The sequence below is a fragment of the Sorex araneus genome, chromosome X, assembly GCF_027595985.1.
Source record: "Sorex araneus isolate mSorAra2 chromosome X, mSorAra2.pri, whole genome shotgun sequence".
Taxonomy (NCBI): domain Eukaryota; kingdom Metazoa; phylum Chordata; class Mammalia; order Eulipotyphla; family Soricidae; genus Sorex; species Sorex araneus.
The window spans coordinates 355,627,009-355,650,468 of NC_073313.1; positions in this window are offsets into that span (position 1 = coordinate 355,627,009).

A 23,460-nucleotide genomic window follows, 5' to 3' on the forward strand; every position below is an offset into this window, starting at 1 on the left:
AGGGCAAGGGCAAGCTGGTGAGGACCTGGTGCCTGAGGGGAGCAGTGGCTGGCTTTTACCCACCTTTGTTATGGCTTGGAGCCACACGCCCTGTTGGGAGATCGTCATAGGATGATCAGAGGGGAGACTCTTTGTTTGGGATGGTTGGCTCAGTCCTTGAGCAACTGCTACCCAGATTTGTGACCCCATGACTATAGTCAGTGGTGCCTGGCATTAACTGTTGGGAGGGAATTTTGAGGGTTTAGTGAAAATAGAATTGTAAATTACTTTATGACCTTGTGCTGTGAGAAATAGAATGATGAGAATGATTGATAATCTTCTATGACAGACACTCTTGCCTTTTGTTCTCTCTGGACAAGTCTTGCTCTCCTTTTCAATATATGTGCTCCCACTCTTCACACACTCTATCTTGTTTGAAGCCCCCTCTCCCGAAGACAACTTCTTCCCCAATTCTGTGAGGTCTTCCCATTCTCAGATAAAATACATTTCACAGCCTTTCTTCTGAGATGCCTTTGTATGACTTTCTGCCACATAAGTTGCATCTACCATGATCAGCCTCTCTTTCTCAATCATTGACCTGCCCTTCCCCTGAGGACAGGACTCCTATTTCTAATGTTTACCATTACTCTAGGTATAGAGAAAGCCTTTAGGAAATGTTGGACAAGTGAATGGATGAGTGTGAATAGCTATTTGAAGTGACTGGTTTGCAAAGTCAGGCTGGGAAATCGACTCCCTAACGATGAACACTCAATGTTGGGATTGTGTGAAGACTGAGCTGATTAAGGAGTATTGGGAATGAGGCAATTGAAAGTGACAATATGTGCTCTTAGGACCCCAGAGAAGGAGCACAGTGATTGTACCCAACATTCCATAAGAAATACTGGGATGACATAAAATAGTGGCAGTCACTGGTGGGCATCTCTTTCCAATGTTTGACCTGCATTCATCCCAGTACCGGGCAGGTAAACTTAAGCTTGTTTATTCTATGTCTTTCTGAATGATTTCACTATGTCGCTATCCATACCTGCAACCGAAGAGATCAACTTACAGAGAGCTTCTCTGAGAAGTGCATACTTCTAACTGTAGCAAGTATATTTACTACAACACATTTATTAAACGCTGGCTGGCAAGCCTTTTCCAATGACTTTGGCCAGTGCTGAACCTCTCCTCATCAGAACACTGCCTCATCTGAGATAGCATCCAGGAGAGTCAAAGAAACTTCCCTGTATCTTGTCCAAAGGTCAGAGTGGTGGTCTGTGGATGGAATAAATATTAGGCCTTTTCATTGCCGTCAAATCAATTGCTTCCATGATATTAAAAAACAAACAAACCCTTTTTCACATAACCCACCATGATAGGAGAGTTGGGTTATTTTTTTACCTAAAAGGAGGGGCCCCTGGTGAAGCGGTGGGGGGAAGAAGGCATTCCTGCGCTGTGTGTGTGCTGGGGCGGAGAAGGGATGGGATCCAGGAAGGAAAAGGCCAAGTCCCCACTGAAGTGAAACTCGATCCTCTCCACTCTGCAAGTTGAAGTTTGTCCCAGAGCAGGGAAGGAAATGGACCCCAGCTCCCTCAAGCCTGGTGGGCTGCTTAGCACCCGAACTTGGAAGATCTAGGGGCTGGGACATCCTCACCACTTTTGCATTATTTCACCAGACTGTTGACAAATAAACACATGGAAACAATTCACAGCCAGGCACTGATTACATTTTCCCTCAAAGGCCTGCAGGCCCCACATCTTCTGTGAAAAATTATGTTAATCCTACATTGACATCGAATCTCCCCTCACATTTCCCCAAATTTCTTAGTCATGCTTCTTAGAGGGTTTGATTGCTGATTCTCCTACATGACGTCACACACCGTGTTGTCTTACCTTTTCTCTTCTGTCCCAGGAGCCACTGGAGACAGAATCACAGCTGAGCTGACCTCTAAGCAGTAGCAGCCAGATTATGAAATACCTTCTGAAGTGACCCAGCAAGGGGACATATTTAAGGGATTTTTTTTTGCAGCAACAGAGTTAGTTCTTCTCTGTAAGCTATGTATGCCAAATTGAAATTTTCTCGAGCAGACTCTGGGAAAGATCTATAGAAGGTTATCAGTATTCCTGTGCCTTCTGTTCCTGCAACACTGTTGGCTACACAGTGCCTCTCAGTTTATGGTTTTTTTTTTCTAATTCACTGAGTGAGGGTCTAGAAACCCCAGCTTCATAGAATGAGCTGATGTCTCTTGCATGTCTGTCAAACTTAAGTAGCTAGGTGTCATCCTTGGGAGGAGGGGGGAAATCATCACTAGAGTAATTGTCAGGGTTCAGTTTTCCTAAATGCTGCTTGAGGCAGGTAAGCATAAGTTGGGGTTTCCAATAGCAGGATGAATACAGAACCACTTGACGTCATTATTTTCCACCAGGTCAATGCTTGAGCTCCTCTATTATATATGGCAGAAGAGAATTTACCAGGAAGTTAATAAAATATGTGCATTCCGATCATTTGTGGGGCTTCAATTCCAAGGCCCTGTACTTAGTCTATTTCTAACATTTTTCTTGAGGAAATCTCTTTCTTCCCTTCTATTAAAAGACTTCACAAGACATGGATCTGCTTTCCCTGTGCTATGCTGGGCTCTGGGGAAAATCTGAAATGATAACTTTTTTCCTACACCGGACAAGTGAAAGACCAGTTGCTTTTGCTTCAGAAACATTCTGCTTACTATTTAACCTCATCTGTCAAAAGCTAAGCCAGTAGACACTGTGCTTATTAATTTGGCCATCGACTCATCCATCATTCACCCACCCATTGATCTATCCACAATTTGGAGTCAGGCAGAACTGCATTCAAATGTCCCAGCTCTGCTACTTGCTAATGTGTGTCTGGGACTAATTACTTCAGTTCTCTAAGCATTGAATTCTTTATAAGTAATATGATAATGATGATAATACATATTTCAGGATGTTGTGAGGATTAAGACAGTTAACATTTGACAAATGCTTAGTTGCATAGTTACTATGAAACTGGTACATAGTAAACCTAGAACATATGTGAACTCTTCTGATTTTCTTGTACCTTCTATTTGGTAGGTGTGAGGGATCGTTCAGGGAAGAAGGGGAAAGTGTTCTCTCTCTAGGAAATAAGCCAGGGCAGCAGCCTGAGGAGGGCCCTCAGTGTGGGCCCATCAAGCCAGGTCAAGTCACATGGGGACATATTCTTTTAGGACCATCCAAGACCACCACCCAAGTAATTTGTTCATCTTGATTTTTTATCTCTTCCATGAAGTCTCATACTAGTTGTGAGAAATAAAGAGAGATAATCAATCATCCTAGATTTCATTTTTATCATCTTCCCCGAGCTATTAGGAAGTTCTTTTTCTCTGTCTTCAAAATAAACCCTGAATTTGGTTCATTTGTACCATTTCATTTGGGAATGTGGTTGAGTCACACCCAACTGTGCTCAGACTTACTCTTAACTTTGTGCTCATGGATCACTTTTAGTGTTGGGTCAAATATAGTGCTAGAGATTGAATTACCACATGTGAGGCAGGTGCCTTACCTGCTGCACTTGATCTCTGGCCCCTGCTCTTACCATTTCTCTGTCTACAGTAGCATTATAAACTATTGGCTGTTGCTATAGAATTGTTGCAATAAATTCTAAGTGGTTCTGCTTATAGCTCTTAGGTTCTGGTGTCAATTCTCTACCAATAGCTAGAGGAATTCTGTTAAAACCTAAGCTGGAACTTGTTGACTCAGCACAAAACCCTTTATTTATTTATTTATTTTTTTGGTTTGTATTTGGGTCACACCCGGCGATGCACAGGGTCTACTCCTGGCTCATGCACTCAGGAATCACCCATGGCTGCGCTCAGGGGACCATATGGGATTCTGGGAATCGAACCCGGGTCGGCCGAGTGCAAGGAAAACACCCTACCCTCTGTGCTATTGCTCCAGTGCCAACCCTTTAATTTTAATATGATAACAAATACTTATTGAGTATATGCTAAGCACTATTAAATGTGCTGACAATGGAAAAGGAAAAATGTCCCTTGTCCTCAGTCCGTGTGCTAGTGGGGGAAAGCAGACAATTGAGAAAATAGATGCATAACAGGTACAGAATGTATAACTACACACAGGCCCAGGGAGGACCACACTGAGAGAAAAGTCAGGAGAATATCTGAGGACAAGTGTATCAAGAGAAGTATCAAGTGCAAAGGCTGCAAATTAAAGTCTGTTTTTTGAGAGATATGATTTTCACTCACAATATTGACAATTCAAGGGGTTTTGATATAAGCGCAAGATTGTGCAACCACCATCACTACCCGATTTCCTAAGATTTTCCTTACTCTGAAAAGAAATTATGTGGAGGCATGGTTTATACTAGTCAAGAAGTGGAAACAACCACATGTCCATTAAGTAATGAACAGATGAATCCCATGTGGTCTATCCATATAACAGAATCTTATTTGACAATATAAAAGGAGGAATTCCTGATGTGCATGACAACACAGATGAATATGGTTACATTATGCCAAGTGAAAGGAGTCAGTCAGAAGGAACTACATGATTCCATTTGTCTAAAATGTCCAATCGTGGCAAGACCATCTAGGTAGAAGGTATACTGGTGATTGCTTGGGCATGTGAGAGAAAGGGTCTGACTAATGATGAGAAAGGACAATGGGGCTTGTTTCTAGAATAATGAAAATGTTCTACAATTGATTGTGATGATACAGTAGTGCATTTTAAGGAGGTGATCATTTAACCTGTGAATTAGTATATTTTAAAAAATCTTTTTATTAAAAAAAAGAGAAATTTGTTACTTTTCAGTAATGTTAACTTCCTTTTCCCATATTCCATCAACTTCTGGGAATCACTAATATACCTTGACAATAAAAATTGTATTTAATTAAGTATATTTTTAATGTTGTCTTTTGTTTCTTATGCAACTTACGGTGCCTTATTTGAGCTTCTACTAATCCCTTCAATGACAATTTATACCTGTGTTTTCTTCAAAGACTTTTATAATGTTTGGTCTTAAATTTTGGACTTGTTATATTGAGAACTATGTTTTGGAGACTCTCTGCCATTCTCCAGAGAGAGTCTCTGGAGATATCTTTAGCCTACTTCTCGCTCTGGGAGAAACTGGCAATCCTCTGAGAGTTTCCTGCCCACATGGGACAGCCTTGCAAGCTTCCCATGGTGTATTCATAAGCAAAATCCAGTAACAAGCTGGATCTCATTCCCCTGACCCTGAAGAGCCCCCAGTGCAACATTGTTGGGAGGACCGAGTCGAGATAGACTTCTAAGATCTCAGGGAAAGGACAAAATGAGATGTTACTGAGCCCGCTCGAGAAATCGGTGATTAATGGGATTTTGTGATTCGTGATGTTTTGGAGGGTGTGTGGAGTAGGACCAAATTCATGGTTTTGTAAATGGATGACTATACTGAAAAACAATCTATTCTTCCCATGTCGAATTGTCTAAGCACCTCTTCATAAATCAGTTGCTCATAAATAGGTTGGTCTATTTTAGATTAGTCAATTATATTCATTGATTTAAATGTATATGTTTCAAAAATGTGTTTTTTGTTGTTTTGACAATGTTCAGGGCTCAGTTCTTGCTCTGGCTCTGTGCTCAAGGATCAGTCCTAGTGATGATCCGGAGACCATAGGCAGTACAGGGATCAAACTCTGGTTAGGAGCATGCAAGTGCCCTCAGTCTCATTGTTAGCCACAGATAGCAAAAGAATGCAAGGAAACGTTTGATTATTGTAGAAACCGATGTAAACAAAATCTCAAAACAAAAAATTCAGAATAGACAATACTTGAGAAGGGAAAGTTAGGGAAAATCATCTTGCACGTTCTGGCCATGAAATACTTTCTGGTGGGACACAGTTCCTCTGCCTCAGTGGGACTGAGAGGGGTGATGGGCACTCAGATTTTGCTGAGTAATGATGTGTGAGGGAGGGAAGGGACTGAGAGAAGCACAGAACAGACTTTCTGGGGAGATTGGCAGCTGGGGTGCTCTCTGCTGATGGGAGGGGAGACTGGGAAGCGCCAGCCTATGGACCTCTCGTATTTTCACTGACCAAACCTACTGACCACTTTCTTGACAGTGTCTGGAGCCCTGGTGCCAAGTCACCAGCACTTCCTAGCCCTGACCTTGGAAAGAGCCTTGTCGGATGTCACAGTCTCATTAGATATGTGAAGTACGAGCAACCATTTAGAATCACGCTGACTTGGCGATGTATGTGCCAGCCTTCCACTGGGACCGTCGTGAGTTCTCAGAGGGTTGTGAGCCCCTGTGTGTTTCCTCTGCTAGAGCCCACACCTCCTCAACCTGACAGCCTGGGTATGCACAGGCCTCCTGGCACAGCGGGCACAAGAGAAAATGCCCAATGTGGAATGTATTAGACCAGCGAAGCAGGCTCCTTTGATTAGAAGCAGCTTTTGCTTCACATATGCTCTGGGTTTCCAGAAAATTGGGCATGTGCAGCTGTGCCGACTTTATTCTTTTTCTCTACTCTTGTTTATCATTTTTTAACAAGAGAAGGGAGGTGCATTCTAAAGTTTTGCATTCCCCGTCGAGGGTCCCAGGGCCTCGCAGGAACACAGTCAGACACGTGAAAATCATTTAGGGGAGCAGATCAGCGTTGGGGGTGGAGACTGCGGGCAGAACACCTTTGGAGAGCTCTGTCCTCAAGCTTGGACTCATTACCTCCCAGGTGAAGATCTCTTCAGCGGAAATGACAAACCACCGAAGGGAACCAAATGCTCGGAAACACAATGTCTGATGGTCTTGGGGGTTGGGTTTTGTGTGTTGACTTCCTACCTTCCAGTGATTGCCCGGTCTGGAGCCACACCCAGCCGCAGGCTCCCTGTGCTCTTAGCTCAAGGACTCCCTGGGCTTGTAGTAATGCATGTAGCTGGGATTCTTCTCAGGCATCAAAGTGCCAGGCTGAGAGGTCTTGTGGGGGCAGGACACCCCTACGCCCTGCCATGCCTGCTCTCTGGACCCCCACTTTGTCCATCCCTTCCCCTAGAGGATGGGGCACCCTTCTATTTTCAGAGAGGGACCCCTTTTAGTCCAACATGCTCCCTGCACTCTTTGCCCAGCCTTCTGTTTCCCACTGACTTCAGACTTCTTTCTTGCCAAAGGAAGAGGTCAGAGGTGGAGGCTTGCTCCCCAAATGCCATTTCCCTTCTATCCCTGATCTCCTCACTTTACTCTCAGCATGCTCAGTGATACACAAACTCCTGCCCACAAATATTCGGCACGTATGCAGGATTTCCTGGCATATCCACACCCTTTCGGAATGTGATGTATAGCATGACAATGTTTTGTGACATTAACTTATGTGGGTTTTGCCGCCCCCCTCTCCTAGTTAAATATTTTGCCCTTCTTTCTCCACTTAGCCAATTTAAACAACCGGGCTGTTCTGTTCTGGGCTCAGACCCTCAGGAAAAGACTGGGAAAAGGAGAAAGAAGAAAATGAAGTGCTGCCTTGTGCTTCCAGGGGCTGACACTCAGAGTGCTGGGACCAAACAGGAGGGACATCATGAGAGAGGACAGAGATTTTCCACCCCGTCCTCTTGAGTGGGGGGTCCCTTGGGTGGAGGAAGGTTGGTAGACAGCTCTGTCTGGGAAGACAGTTCTGTCTGGGAAGATAGTCCTGCCCCCATGAGGCATAAAATGAATCTTGTACCCCCAGGTGGTTCTGGAAAGCTCTGAGCAGAATCAGATCTCCAAGGTCAGGCCTGCTAGGGGCTCTTGGGGGTGGGGTGACAGGCAGTTGGACAATTTGTGCATAGACCCAAAGCTGCCTCCCATCAGTTCCTTTAACCCTGTGTGTGCCAGAATAGAGTCATAATCCCGCAGAAAGCACAGTGGCTTGAGATTCGGCTTCTGCTACCCAGCAGAGTGGAAGTCCTATGAAAGTTTCAGGAAATACGTTCTCAGCTCAAGGTAAGCAGGGACCCAAAGCTGCAGCAGAGCCCTACTACCCAGACCCTGTCCACTTCCTTGTCTGCATCAGTCTGTCCTGTCTCTCTGTGTCACTTTTGGTAAGTCTGGCAGGCACCCATGTTCTGGGTGGGGGAGATAGCAAGGAATTCTGTGGGGCTGCTGGGCTGGAGGTAGGGGACGGGCTTCAGGGCTGAGCCCGAGCCCAGATGTTACTGAATGTGCAACTGGCTCGAGGAAAGGCATCTGGAACTGTCAGCTCAGTTTAGGTCTCTTCACACTTCGATCACCCCATGGCCAGAACAAGATGTGGGCTCATGTTCTACCAGGGAGCCAAGTTCTCCAGCCCCGCTCTCTCAGATAGCCTCCCCTGGGGGGAACTAGCCTTATCTCTGGGGTCTAGATGATAAAGTTGAAATGCTCTAACTTTCAAATGCCACCTTTAGTCCCAGAATAGCCAGGGCTCTTGGCCAGTGTGGCGGGCACACTCCGGCTGTGATAATATGTGAAAAGCAAACCCTGGCTGGATGCTGGGGAATCAGCATTCCCAGGCTTCTCTCGATCCCTGATTCCTCCATGAGGAATAATGTTAGAGGCAAACAATCCATAAGGTTGCTCTCAGCTCATTGGTGCCCATGACAGTGTCCCGTTCCTCTTTTCCTAATTAGGGTTGGCAGGCGAGTTCTTTTAAAAACCTAATGAGGGGGGCTGGAGAGATAGTACAGTGGGTAGGGCATTTGCCTTGCACGTGGCCGACCCGGGTTCGATTCCCAGCATCCCATATGGTCCCCTGAGCACCGCCAGGGGTAATTCCTGAGTTCAGAGCCAGGAGTGGCCCCTGTGCATTGCCAGGTGTGACCCAAAAAAGCCAAAAAAAAAAAACTAATGAGGGTCCAGGAAGATAGCTCAAAGGGTAGCATGGATGATTTGCAGGTGGAAGCATTGCATCTTTGGATGTAGTGGTCATAAGCTTGAACTTTCGGGGCACACAGCTGATATGGGATGCATGGGAGAATGGCCTGGGTGCCCCTGAATACTGCTTGGGAGTTCCTTGTTCTAGGCATGGGGGGTGAAGATGGGAGCATCTCTCTCTCTGTCTCTAATACACACACTCATCCTAATAGAAACCCCTATTTCCTCTATGTATCTGGAATTTTAAAGTTCCACCTCTACCCCCAAGGATAACGGGAGTACCTGCCATTGAATATTTACCAGGTAGCTGCCTTGGAAATACCAGCTTTCTTCACACAGCAAGTATAAGACAGGATTTATGATGGATAATTATCAGAGGGGGAAGGTGACACCCAGACGAAATTAAGCACCTCTATAGTGATTTTTTAAAAAATAATGTAGGAGTACTGCTATTTGTTCAGCCATTAATTAAGTTGATTCAATTGAGCATGAACTCCACATTACTTTTTATTTTATTGTATCACCGTGAGATCTCAACCCCGAGCAGAGTCCCGGCAGCCGAAGACCTCCAGAACCCAGCCACAGCCATACTCAAGGCCCCTCTCTACATGTTTGGATGAGGCTCATGCATGAAGGAACTGGCAGAGGAACCCAGGTGTGCAGGACCCGGGGCTGAGATCTCCAAGCCTGATTGAGACCGGGACTGGGCCTCTTCCACCCAGATCCCCCATTTTCCAGTAGCTAAGCAGTCACACCCAGAAACTGCCCCTGGCGCTGTGTAATCCCATCAATGGCCAACATCCAGAGACTATAAAACCAAGCTCCCAGAAGTGTGCACGACATCTTATAGCCTCGTTCGCCCTCTTGGAGAACCTGGCAAGCTACCGAGAGTTTCTTGCCCGCATGGGAGAGCCTGGCAAGCTCCCTGTGGCATATTCATATGCCAAAATCAGTAACAATAATGGGTCTCATTCCCCTGACCCTGAAAGAACCTCGAATGCGGCACCATTGGGAAGGACGAGCAAAAAAAGGCTTCTAAAATCTCAGGGCTAGGATGAATGGAGACATTACTGGGACTGCTCGAGAAAATTGATGATCAACGGGATGATGATGATGATGATGATTGATGCTAACCATGAGATAGAGTTACAAAGCTTTCATGTTTGAGATTTAGCCGTACATTGATGGAACACCCATCCCTCCACCAGTGTACATTTTTCCACCACCGATGTCCCCAGTATTCCCCTCCTCCCCACACACATCCCGGTCCGCACCCTGCCTCTATGGCAGACAATTTCCCCAGTGCTTTCTCTAATTTTGGGCATTATGTTTTGCTCAAATTTTCCCACCACCATTCAAGCCTACCTGCCAGGGGAAGACACTAGATAATTTGTTTTCCATTGCTCATTTTGAATATCATGAGAACTCACATGGCCACAATTGTAAATGTATATTTCTAGACTGTAAATGGTTGGGTTCCAGAGATATCTCTGTATGGCACTAATCCATTTTGGGATTCAACTGGGAATCTCTGGGCCAGGGCTGCTGGTGTGCTAAGATGGTGCCCAGAGGCAAATTGTGGGCATGACAGCCAGTCTTCTGGGCAGGTGAGGACCTGAGGAAGGACAGCCCAGTTCCTCTGCCACCATGAGGTCAGAAGATTTAGTCCTGGAACCTCATACCAAGGACCTTGCTTGTGGAAGCTCTTGGTCACCGATATTCCATCTGCAGTAGGTAGGGAGACTGCACCTGCTCCCTCCAGGATGCCCCAGTGATATTGGCTCAGTATGGGGCCCGGAGAGATCTCTGGTGCTGTGGTGTCTTCTGGGACTTGCCTCTGTGTCTCTGAGCCACGGCTGTTAATGTGTTAAGATCCACATTACAAAATTTTCAGCAGATTATATCTTGGTGAGATCCATCCTAGAAACGGTGGAGTCAGGCTGGGGGTATGGCAGCAATTTTGGATTATGGACACAAGTGGATACTGGAAACTCTGCTTGGATGGGCACAGGCCACCCCACCCCCTCCAATTTAGTTTGGTCTGTTCAGTCATACGTGGATCCAGGCTTAACTATGGCTTTTGATCTCTTTCGAGGTTTATTTATTGGTCTCCGAGACAAGGCTGATAATAGAGCTTACAGGGTGGTGCTGAAGTTGGTTCATGAGGTGACTGCCAGTGCATCCATGTGTATTAAGAAGTGGGTGGAGGTAGCCCATCCCAATTCTGAGAAAGCCATGAGCTTGTATAGCTCAGCCAGACGTGGTTTGTGGGTGTGGCTTTCACATACCTAACTTTTGGCCATTTAATTTCTTGGTAAACTTGGTCCCAAGTTGTTGGGGTATGACCAAAGGCACAGCAGCAATTTTGTGGTACCAGAAAGCCTGAAGGCATCATCACACTGAGGCACCATGCACTCATCTGATGTACAGGTTGACCTGTTGGCGGCACCATACCCCTGACCTCTATAGTGACTTAATAGTAAAGCCAGGTAGTAGATTATGCCAACTCTTTTACAGTCAGGACCACTGATGACAGATGAGCATTTCTGTCTGCTGGCACTGGCTGTTACAGAGATACATCTTGCCAGAACATGAGGGAGGGTAGGTCCCTTCACACCCAGATGGTGTGATTTCCAGCTTCATGAGAGGGGAGATCATCGCTTTCCCTTGGATCTAGGGCTCTGATTTTAGGATTCTAGGATGGGACTGGCACTTTAGGTTTGTGGCACCCCAGGTAACTCTTCAGAACTGCTGTTCTCCTTATGCCCTTCACTACTCCTTGGATTAAGGTACACTTGATGTACATGGCGTGTGCTTCAAAGGAAATGAAACAGGAAACTCCAGCTAGTCCACCACCTGCCCTTGACACCAAGGCATTGTGTCCACCCCCACTTTTTCACTGGTGACGAGGGCCGAGCCCCTACCCACACTTGCCCTCTGGGTCTCATCTCTCCGTTTGCTTCTAAGATGGCATTTTCTACCCAGTCTTCATTCTTCCTAAACTATTGGTTTATTTGTTTTCCTCAGTATATATTTATGTCTGAGTCCCTCTTTTATTAACAAACAAAATGATCCCCCCAAATATCTTCAGAGCTGACTGCTTTAATCAAATTCCAATCTCCTTTCTTCCTTCTCAGTCAGATGCTTCCCACATGCTCACGCTCTCCATTTCTTCTCTTTCCAAGTGGTTCATGAGCTACTGCCCTCTGGCTCTTTCCAATCTACTAACATCACTCAGGTTCTAGCTAACCAACCTTTCGTTCTTTCTTCTAGACTTTCCTGCTACCCTGGGTAACACTCCCTACTGTTTCACCCTTGAACTTCCACCTCCTTCGTGACACCAGCTCTCTTAGCTGTTCTGGGATCTTTTGGATTTTTTCTTCTTAGTTCTTCCTCAAGGGCTACACTCCACTGATTATTCTTTTTTCCTCAAGTTCTGTCTTGTGGAATGATAGAAATTTAAAGATGTGTAACTTTTCACATATTACATTGGTCATTTTGAAAAAATTGGTTTACTGAGTTATGCCAGTCTTCCAAAGGTTTCTCATTATACATTGTCTCAGGACATTGAGCAATAGTTTTTAAAAAATACTCTTTCTAAAAACTTTTTTATTTTATAAGGTAGTTCACAATATTTGATTACATTTAATATTCAAACACCAATCCCACCACTATCATATTTGGGATGTTTCCATCCCAAGCCCCAAGTCCTGTCCCAAAGCACAACCGAAATAATGTATTTTGTATTTTTTGTTATGAAAAGCTGCTGAAAATGAAAATGCTACAAAAAGTAACCATAGAGGAAACAGTGTGAAGATTGTTCTATTTTGGCAGAGGCCATTAAGAAAAACACTTTTAAAGCTTCCAGAGAGATAGTGCAGGGATTAAGACACTTACTTTGCATCGATTGACTACGGCACCACATATAGTGCCCTGAGCACTTTGAATGGACATTTTTAAGCACTGTTGGGTGTGACCTCAAAGCTTCTCCCCCAAATTCTGCCCCCATAAGTGAAGAATACACTGACAACCATTGACTGCATTCATGCTTAAGTGCCAGCAGTTTTTATTTATTTATTTATTTATTTATTTTTAAATTCTTTTATTGATTCACCATGTGGAAAGTTACAAAGCGTTCAGGTTAAAGTCTCAGTTATACAATGCTCAAACACCCATCCCTTCACCAGCGCACATATTCCACCACCAAGAATCACGATATGCCCCCCCTCCCCCCCACCTCCCCAGCCCCCTACCCTGCATGTGTAACTGGTAAATTTCACTTTACTTTGATTACATTCAATATTTAAACAAAAAATTCACTATTATTGATTTGGAGTTTCTCCCCCCTAAAGTCGATCTGCTGAAAAGAAAGCGTTTGGTAATTTGTTTTCCATTGCTGAGAATGAAGAGATATGCGGTCAGGAGGCTGCACCAGCAGCAGCATAGTTTTGGATTTCTGTATTTTAGTATTTTAGTAACTAAGTCCAGAGAAATGTCTGCCAGGTATCGCAACAATGTAAGCTTGTACCTCTCAGCTACTTTATATTCCACATATGAGTGCGATCTTTCTATGTCTGTCTCTTTCTTTCTGACTCATTTCACTCAGCATGATACTTTCCATGTTGATCCACTTATATGCAAATTTCATGACTTCATGTTTTCTGACAGCTACGTAGTATTCCATTGTGTAAATATACCAGAGTTTCTTTAGCCAATCATCTGTTTTCGGGCACTCTGGTTTTTTCCATATTGTGGCTATAGTAAACAGAGCGAGTGCCAGCAGTTTTATACACCATTGCACAGAGACACTGTGATTCATAATAAATAAATAAATAAATATTTAGTCTGCACCCTGGTTACTGGCCCAGAGCTCTCCAAACTCTCAGAATTTCTTATGTGTTATAAGAAGTATTATTTATTATTTATAAAGGTATTATTTATTATAAATTCTAAGTGTATTATTTATTATGTTAATTAGATGAGGGTGTGTGTGTGCATTTGTGTGTGTGTGTTCGAGCTTGTGTGTGCATGTGGCATGTGTGCATGTGAGAAAGCAGAACTGCCCAATGGTTAGAGATTTACAGATCTGCTTGATGACTTCTGGGAGGGGAAAGGAGTTAGAGGCTGGATACGTTGCCAATGGTCAATAGTTAATCAGTCATAATGATGTAATGAAGCCCCTATGTAACATCTATGTAATAAAACTCCCAGAGGACTGGGTCTGGAAATCTGCAGGTTGGTGAACATGTGGAGATTTGGGGAAAGTGGCCCTCTTCCACAAAGAGCATGAACCTTCTGTGCCCTTTCCTCAGAATGCCTTTCCCCTTGCTATCTCTTCTATCTGCTCTTGAATTTTATCCATTTATAATAAACTAGTTAATCTAGTAAGTACAGTTGCTTTTGAGTCCTGGAAGCCACTTCTGTTAAGGAAGGAAACAGAAAAGCAATAAAACCGAAGGAGAGGGCCTCATTCATAGCCAATCTGCAGAAACACAGGTAACAGGCTAGGTTTGCGAAGCAGGACGCGAGTGGAGGTATGGTAGGGCTGAGTTCCTGATCTGTGGAGCCTGATGCTGCCTGGAAAGCCTGAGAATTAGCTTGCGCTGTAGAACAGCTGCTGGGGTCAGAGGACCATGGGCCAAAGAGTCTGAGAGTTGCACTATGGATGCAAATGTCAACACAGAGAGAGGCAAACACTGTCTAGATATTATTATGAACATTGTCTTGTGGTCTCCAGGGTTTCACTGAATCCCTGGGTTAGAAAAAAAAAGGCCAATCAGATTCTGATGCCTCGACTCTGGCCTCTTATGAAGGGAAGGAACCCAGTTTGGAACCGCCACATCCAGGAAACCTACACATCGAGTCGTTCTGGACACATCTAAGTCTGAGTTATGTCCGTGACACCATCGACAACAAAATTAACTGGGCCACTTCCTGAGAGCAGCCTTGAGCGTTCGTTTCAAAGTCGGTTCTGTTTTGTGAAGTATCTGCTCATCCTGCTGAAGGGAAACCCCACGGAACTGCGGGCTGGCTCAGGAACCAATTAGGAGCATAGTTGCGGCTTCCACATCAAAGCAGAGAGGCAGCCGAGTGCTGGCCAGTCCCACTGCCAGGAAGATCTGCTGATAGCTCTCGGGTCAGTGCAAGGTGTCCTCCGAGGGAGATGCGGCCGCAAGGGTGGGGGGGGCATGGCAGCTGTCTGTGAGATCTGGAGGAGGGAGCTTGGCGGCATCTACAACAGAATGGTACTTGCCTCAGTTTCCCCGAGGAGTCAGTATGCTGGAGGTTGCTGTGTGTACTTGTCCAGGAATTCATGTTTCCATCCAAAGTGTCATATGGCTTTGCACCCAATTGTGCAAGATGAGCAAGGCACAACTGTGCCACAAGTGGCAGCTCAGAAGCGAAATGCGCACCAGGTCACAGACGGAGTTTCCAGGGAGTTTCCCAGGCCATGGTGCTGGAGTTTGGCTTTTTCCAGATTTCAGGTCTTTGGCCGTGATGGGCACTCTGGCAGTATCGTTGCTCAAGGATCCCAGGCTCTATAGTATGTGTGTGTGTGTGTGTGTGTGTGTGTGTGTGAGAGAGAGAGAGAGAGAGAGAGAGAGAGAGAGAGAGAGAGAGTGTGTGTGTGTGTGTGTGTGTGTGTATGTATGTGTGTGTCTGTATGTGTAGGGAAGGAAGGAGTGGAGAGATACCTGCGTAGAAAGTCTTTCTCTGATTCTTGGGTTTTCCAGCTCAGCCTGTCTGGAAAAATCTGGAGACAAGGGGCCTTTATCTCTGGAGAGAAGAAGAAAGTTGACTTTGACCTGGAGGTGCTAAGTCTGTGGGTACAGGAGGCTGACTGGGGCTTCCTACTGGATCTCAAATGGGGTGAGAGAAGGCAGCACACGCTCCCCGAAAGCAGAGCCCTGGCTGTGTCTGTTGCCAGCCCCTTGTCCCACTGGTGGTCCAGGCTGGACGGAGCATCTGCAGTGGCCTTTACCTGTCCCCGCCAAAGTTTCTGAGAACTTCTGAGTCTAGGAGCTTCACGGTTAGAACCTGCCTCATCACACTGTGTTTTCGGTGTCCACACGTTTATGTCGCTCACCATGGACGGTGGGAAGGCCCTGGAGCGTTTGTCCTGGGGAAAGTGTCCAGGGTGACAGAGCAAACAAGTCTGTAGCTCTGCTCCAGCCTGCTGCTTGCATCCAGAGCAGCCCGCCTTCCCACCCAACCCACTGAGCGCAATCATTAAACTCCGTTTGAAGTTTTATTTCCCTCTTGCTGCTATCTCAGTGGGCAATCGCTCCCATGACATTTGGTAACAAATAGCTTTTGCTGTTCTGTTCGGATCACAGGCCACTGGCCTGGAGTCTTGGATTGGCCTAGCTCTTCCCCAGCCTGAACCTCCTTTCTCGCTTTGTTGTTTCAAATATTATTTCTTGTTTTTGAGGAGCTCCTGTGTCGGATTGGAGGCACGGGCACCCCCACCTCGTTATGTCACACTAATGTTTGATTCCCCCCCCCACCACCACCACCTCCACAATCTCCTTTCCATCCTCTCCCACTGTATCGTCCCTGCTTGTACAGCTCTTACTTCCATATGCTGCCTTGACATCCCTAAGCGTCATGAGTCCGAGACCTCCCCATAATTGCCTTTCTTCCAACCAGCTAGACACCCCTAGTCCCCAAGGGGAAAGGATGCCTCCTGGCTTGTTCCTCTGTCAGCTGGACCAGCTGCACTCAGCTGGCCCCTAAAATGTGCCTTCACTATCCTCCCACGGGAGTGAGGGGCACCCCTCCCCCGCGTCTGGTTCTTGCAGAGCCTGGACCCCACACTCCTTTGGATCCCTTGTTCCCACAGGGAGCCCGGAGTGTCCCTGTGTGGGTGTCGTGCTCTCCCCCATTCCATCCACCCACCGGCCCACCCACCCCTGTCAGTCTCATCCATGCAGTGGGGACATCCCCTTTACTGCGGGGCTGGCCGGGGAGGGAGGAAACGCAAAGGACAGTCACGCACTTCTGTCCAATGGAGGCGCCCCTCTGCCGCCTTGCCATCTTCCACGCCTTCGCGGACACAGAGGTCTCACCCCCTAGAATGTATGCCACGTGCTTGCCTGGCACTGGGGAGAGTACCATAAAGCCTGCTGTCCCTTCTGGAAGCTTCCGGGCCCCGCCGTGTCCCTGTCACTTGCTGAATCGTGCACGCTTCTCAGACTTTCGAAGGAGTTTCTGTCAGGCGTGGAAGCTGGGCTGTGAGTGCAGGGAGCCAGCATCCCTGCAGGCAGCCTCCAGTTAGGGAGCGGGCACATGCCCAGCTTTTTTTTTTTTCTTTTTGGGTCACGCCTGGCGCTGCACAGGGGTTACTCCTGGATCTGCACTCAGGAATTACCCCTGGCTGTGCTCAGGGGACCGTATGGGATGCTGGGATTTGAACCCGGGTCGGCCGGGTGCAAGGCAAACGCCCTACCCACTGTGCTATCTCTCCAGCCCCACATGCCCAGCTTTCTTCCACCTGTGAGGCACGATGCAGACAGTGCTCCCTCCTCCCTCCTCCCCTGCCATGACAAAGCCTCTAGAGCCCTAGCTCTCCTCCTGGCTTTTATCCATCAGTTCTTTCCTTCTGCCCCTGTGAGGACCACCCAGCCCTCACCTTTGCTCTCACACTGCGCATCACCCGCACGGAGCTGGAGGACTCCACGTGCTGCTCAGTGAAATACATCCCTCTGTGCGTGAAATCCCGTGTGGTGCAGGTGACTGCCTCGGTGGCAGACACCTTGTCAGCCCACCCACAGCCTCCACCAAAAGCATCACGGTTGGCACCTGGGCCCCTCTCTGCCGGGTGGGAGGGGCGGGATGGTGAAAGGGCTGCTCTGGTAGGTGCCAGGAGTGAGACTGCTGAGTGTTAGGGTGGCACATCCCGAACTGAATCCTCTAAGCGTGGTCAGATTTCTCTCTAAAGTAGCACACTTCTCTGTTGCCCCATCACAAGCTGGCTTCCTCAGAAATGGGCCTGAGGAGGAGTTGGCAAGAAACAGACGCTTACCAAGGGATAAGGAAATGAGACTGAGCCGAGGAATCAATCTGGCTCTCCCTTGGAGGACATCTGGCTCTGATGTGGACCTAACAAAGCCTTGGCAAGTCTCAGAGGGTCCTGCTGAGGAAGCCCATTCAGGGTCTGCGTCTGGCTATGATCCATCACAGGCCATCATGATCCTGCCTAAGCCATGTGAGGTCCACGTGAGGTCCACATCATCACGGCCCCACCCTAGATTGCGCGAGGAATGTCGTCATCGGGGTCTTTGGCTGGCCGGTGTGGATAACATCATTGGGATAATTTGATGGGATGCATGAGTGACATCATCAGGATCCTTTGCTATAGTGTGTGAATGACATCACCAGCCCGCATGAGTGACCTCATCAGGGTGCTTCGCTGGGCCCTGTGAGTGCCTGGCTGTGGGACAGACCCCATCAAAGCTGACTTGACAGGGTTCACCTGTGCTCAGCACTCCTGCCATTCCCACTGGGTGGGATCCTGGAGCCCCCTCTCCCTGCCATGGTGACAACTGCTCAGAATGGCTTCTTATTTAACTTGCGTTTCATCTACTGCTGGGGAGCTTGAGAATGTTCATGGACTTGTCAGTAAAGCTGACATTCAGTCAGTAGGATGGAGGGGCTCCATTGCCAGACCCTCCTCCACCACCGCCCGAGAAAGTCGCAGCCCTGGTGTGACCCACCAGCCCTTGCACGGGGTCCCTGGAACACTCCTGTCCATATCTGCACTTTGGAGCCCGTGTAGCTGGTGTTTAGGGCTGAGAATCAGCAGAGAACAAGTTATTTATGTTTCCTGCTTGGGAATTGCCTGTTTGGAAGGCACCCCCATCCTTCCAGGGGGTTCTGAACTCACGCAAGAGGATGGCATGGGTGGTGAGAGTGGGTGGGCGGCTGGCCAGAGGTCTCCTGAGGCAGCACTTGCAGGAATTAGAAGTTCTTTCCAACTGGGGGATCAAAGAAACTGGGGGGCCTCGGGGAAGTTGAGCTGAGGAGATGGAGGGGTGCCCTGGGCAAAGGAGAGCTGAGGCCTGTACCTCTCGTCTGGGGGCCTGTGTGTCAGTGAGTGTCCTCAGAAGGTCCAAGGAGCACCTACTCTGCCCTGTCCAACTGCACACTCCACCACGGCCTTTTTTCCAAAAAATTAAATCACCGTGAGATACAGTTACAAAGCTTTCATGTTTGAGTTTCAGTCATACAATGATCCAACACCCATCCCTCCACCAGTGCACATTTTTTACCACCAATGTCCCAGTATCTCACCCCTTCCCAACCCTCCCCCTGCCTCTATGGAAGACAACTTCCCCCACACTCTCTCTCTACTTTAGGGCGTTATGGTTTGCAATATAGATGCTGAGAGGCCATCACGTTTGATCCTCTATCTACTTTCAGCACACATCTCCTACCCTGAACGATCCCTCCAGCCATCATTGTCTTAGTGATCCCTTCTCTATTCCAGCTGCCTTCTCCCCCAGCTCATGAGGCAGGCTTCCAACTATGGGGCAATATTCCTTCCACCATGGCCTTAACTCCTCTCCTGGCTGCCTCCATTTCCCAGGCCCACCCAGGCCCTTCTGTCTGTGCCAGGGTCTTTCCCAGATCCTGTCCTTCACTATCTAGGAGTCTTTCTTCGGAAACAGTTCTGGGTGCAACTCCTGCGTTCCCGAACTCCACTTTAAGGCTCATCCTTATTTATTGAATATTGTGGTTTCATCTTCAGTGTGAGTCCTTTCTGTTCTATGCGAGGAATAAAAATAAAGTCCTCACCCAAACAAGAAGCAGTTCAGGCGGGAGCATTCGAAACACACCAAACCAAATTCCCCCTTCACGTCACTGAGATTGCTCCGAAGTTACGCTTCTCTGAAATGGTTGTGATCGTCGTTTCGTGTTTCCATTGGTCACTGTTTTGGACCTGGGCTTCTTTTATTTTTTTTAATATACCCAGAATAAAGTGTGGGTTTGAAATTAAAATAAACAAACAAACAAACACATAAACAGTTCCTTATTGCCTACTATTGCCTAGAGCATAAAGTCCCTAGGCCCCGTCCTAAATTAGCCCCAATTTCCATTCCATTTCCCACAATCCTCTCACTCTCCCCACCTGCTCTTTGCCTCTCCTCCACCCCAGAATAGCTTTAGTACATCCGTACCCCAGAAACCTTTGCTCAGGGGGCTCCCCAGGCCTTAAGTGCTCTGCTAACTTTCTCCCTAGTCATATTGGCTCATCAGCCCTGCCACTTGGAGGGTTTCCCTTTGAGCCACCCAGTGAGTGTGTCACCTCCTAGCCACTACATGACATCCCTTCCCAGTCCCAGTGGGGCCCAACTTCCAGGTGAAGAACCTGGCCAGGGAAGGCTCCAGTAGCAGGTGGGTCTGTGCACAAAGGCACCCACAGGGTCTGGCTCAGGAGATTTGGGAAGAACGTGTGTTAGAGGACCAGTAAGTGTGGCCATGAATGGGGATATTCTGTCCGGGACATGGCCAGAGGCATGGCAGGCCTGTAGTTCTGACATAGAAGCCACCCAGCAGGTGGGCAGGCGTGATCCGTGAGCCGGTTCTGGACTTCATCACCCTGGTCGGCCCCTCTCCAGGTCCTGCTCCCTGGTGTTCCCAGCTGGTTGTGGCTGCTGGTCCCAGTGAGCTCCTGCAGGTAGAGGGACTTCCTGGGCTCCCAGCTCTGTGATTCTGTAGCTGGCCAGTTGGCAGAGAAGCTCAGCTGTGTGGTGATCTCAGCAAGTGTGCTGTTTGCTTTGGTGCCTTTCACACTGGGCAGTTCTAGAGGATATAGGTGCCCCCAGGATGGAGAAAAACAGAAGATGGTGCCTTGGCCAGAGCCAAAGAGCCCAATGGGGAGGCACTGGGCTGAGGGGCCCCCACAGAAGCCCATGTTTTCATTACTAAGCAACTTTAGGAGGGGGTAGTTGGGGGGAAAGAAAGACGGGGTGGTAATAAGGCTGTAGTAATGGCTGCCATGTGGCGGGAAGGCAAAGTTACCCAGCGAAGAACTAGAAAACATGGTTTATATTTTCAACAGTTGGAGAAAGAAATGAAAACTGAATATTTGCTGCACCTGTGAAAACATATTTGATCATGATGGCAAGTCCAGCGTTCTTAGTGCGGGATTCATATTTCATAACTCGTGTTCAAACAAGAAAAATGATTATAATGTTAAGTATTTCCTGAGTTTATTTTGATGGATGACAGAATAAGTACTGTATCTTTCACTCATTAAAATACAGATTGGTGTAATTTAATAAATGAACTTAATACACAGATGTTCCAGGCTGTTTTAGTGGGGTGTATATTAATCAACTTCTTTATATATGATCCTCTTTTATATTTTTTAAAGAAACTTGCGGGAGCCAAGAATTTATTAGATTTGCATGCTCGAGGACGAGTATCCGATGTCAGGTACATGCAGGAGTGTATTAAGATGAAACGGGGCCAGAGTCTGCGGCATGGCCAGGCCCCCACCAGGGTCGTCCCAGGCTCCCTGCAGCAATCTGGGTCAAGTCGCAGCCTGGTCCTGTGGGTCCTGCCCAGCTGGCGGGCTGCTGCCACTACCCCAGGGCTACTCAGAGGGGTCTCTGGATATCCAGGTAGGAGGGGGCAGCCTTGCACACTTTGCCAGCCCGGACAGGACAGTGACCTCCGGGGGAAGGGTGACCTGAAGCTCTGAGGAGCCTGGAAGGTCCCTCCTGGGCCCTCTGTCTCCCCGGGGCCTCAGGGCAGTGCCACTCTTCCTGTCCCCCATTGCTCTGAGCAGCACCTTGAGGGGCTGTGCTTGGTTCTGTCTGTGTTTTGCACGAGGAATGCTCAGGCCCCTCACCAGACCAAAAAGCGCTAAAGGCAGGAGCCGTGTCCTCTGCATGCCTGCAGCCGCCACTCGGCTCGGGGAGACAGGGCCAGTTTCTCGGTCCCCAACCCGTGAGTCAGAGTCAGGATCTGCTTCTCACTCCGGAGGCTTTGACAGGGGACCCAGAAACCTAGGTGCAGCCATCCTAGAGGGTGTAGGTTCAGGGAAGGTTGTGCAGATCCTGGGCAGAGAAAGCAGGACAGGGAAGACTTGCCTTCAGCTTGCCAAGTCTTCTCTCCTTTGCAGATCCCAACAGAAGGGACGTGGGGTTGGCAGGAAGGTGGCCCCGGCAGGCCGGTCCTGGCTGATCGTAGGCCAGGAGGCTCGTTTCTGAAGCACACTCTGTCCAAGCAAGCACACGGTCCTCCCCGATGGCTCATCGCACAGGCGTGTTCACTCTGGGTCTACGGTGATGTTCGGTGCATTGCACTGAACCGACACAAGAGCTCACATCTCCTCACCTATTCCCACGCCTGTCTCCTCATCCACGTTCCGTCCAGGGCCCCTGCCATGCAGTCCTGTCCCACCACCGTTCAGGTGACTGGTCCCCACAGGCTGGCTTCCATGACTTGCCTGGGCTAACCCAGCCACCCAGAGTAAGGTGCTGGCGACGCTCCAGCCTTCCCAACACCTGGCGCTCCCCATGGCTGCAGTCTGAGCGGGCCCATTCCCCCTGCTGCCCTCCGCACCCCTCAGTGGCTCATCAATCACACGGGCAGGTCCTGCGGGTGGCTGGTGGCTCTGCTGTCACATGCCTGTTTGCAATAAGCTCCAGCCATAATCATTAATCATTCATCCAGGCTGTGGTTAGCGGCCCTCAGTCAAGGGGCGGGTTTCATGTTTTGCAGGCTCAGTGCCTCTCCGGCAAGCATCCTCCTCCGCCCTTTCATGTCCTGCCATTTGATGTTCTTGCTCCCCAAACTGGCCAGTGGGGCCAGGCTTTGTTCTGGAGGGTTGCTCCAAACCTATCCTCCAGGGTGGAAGGTATTCCAGTCACCACCCCACATCAGCGGGGGGGGGGGGGGGGGGGGCAGAGCTGGAAGGACCAGCTTAGAGGAAGTGCCAGGCTCTGGTGATCTGAGAGGAGGAGAGGTTGTCACTCCGCCTGCTGTCACTCTGCCCGATGGAGTTGTCTCTCCATCCTGGGATGCCAGGACAGAGCTCATGGAAGACGGCCAGAGAGCGAGCCTAATTTCTATGCCTCTGGTCTGTCTGTGGGGTCTCCGGGCAGACTGATGCCCACAGGCTGAGGGCTGTGGCCACGGGCAAGGAGGCACTCTGTGAACTGCAGTGCTGTGGGGCCTGGGCAGGGCCTTAAATACAGCCGGAAGCCATGGGCTAATGATCTGAAAGCAGCAAAAGGAGCCAAGAATGACTTCCGTGTTACACTCGCTGGGAGAGAGGTGTGAAAAGTTCATTTTGCATGTTTTCTGCACATTAACAACGTGGAGATGGTTCACACGTTGTCAGGTACTTGAGTTACTTGAATAGACGTGTCGTACAGGGAGTGGGATGGAAGCAAGGAGGGGGCTGATGACACAGAGGCTGGAACTGGGGGTGCTGATCACACAGAGTGGGATGGTATGGGAGGGGCTGATCATACATAGCTGGTTGGAGCTGGGGAGGCTGATCATGCATAGTGGGATGGAACCAGGGTCTGATCGTGCACAGTGGGCTGGCACTGGGGGGACTGGCTCAGGGGTAAAGGCCTTGAAGTTTCA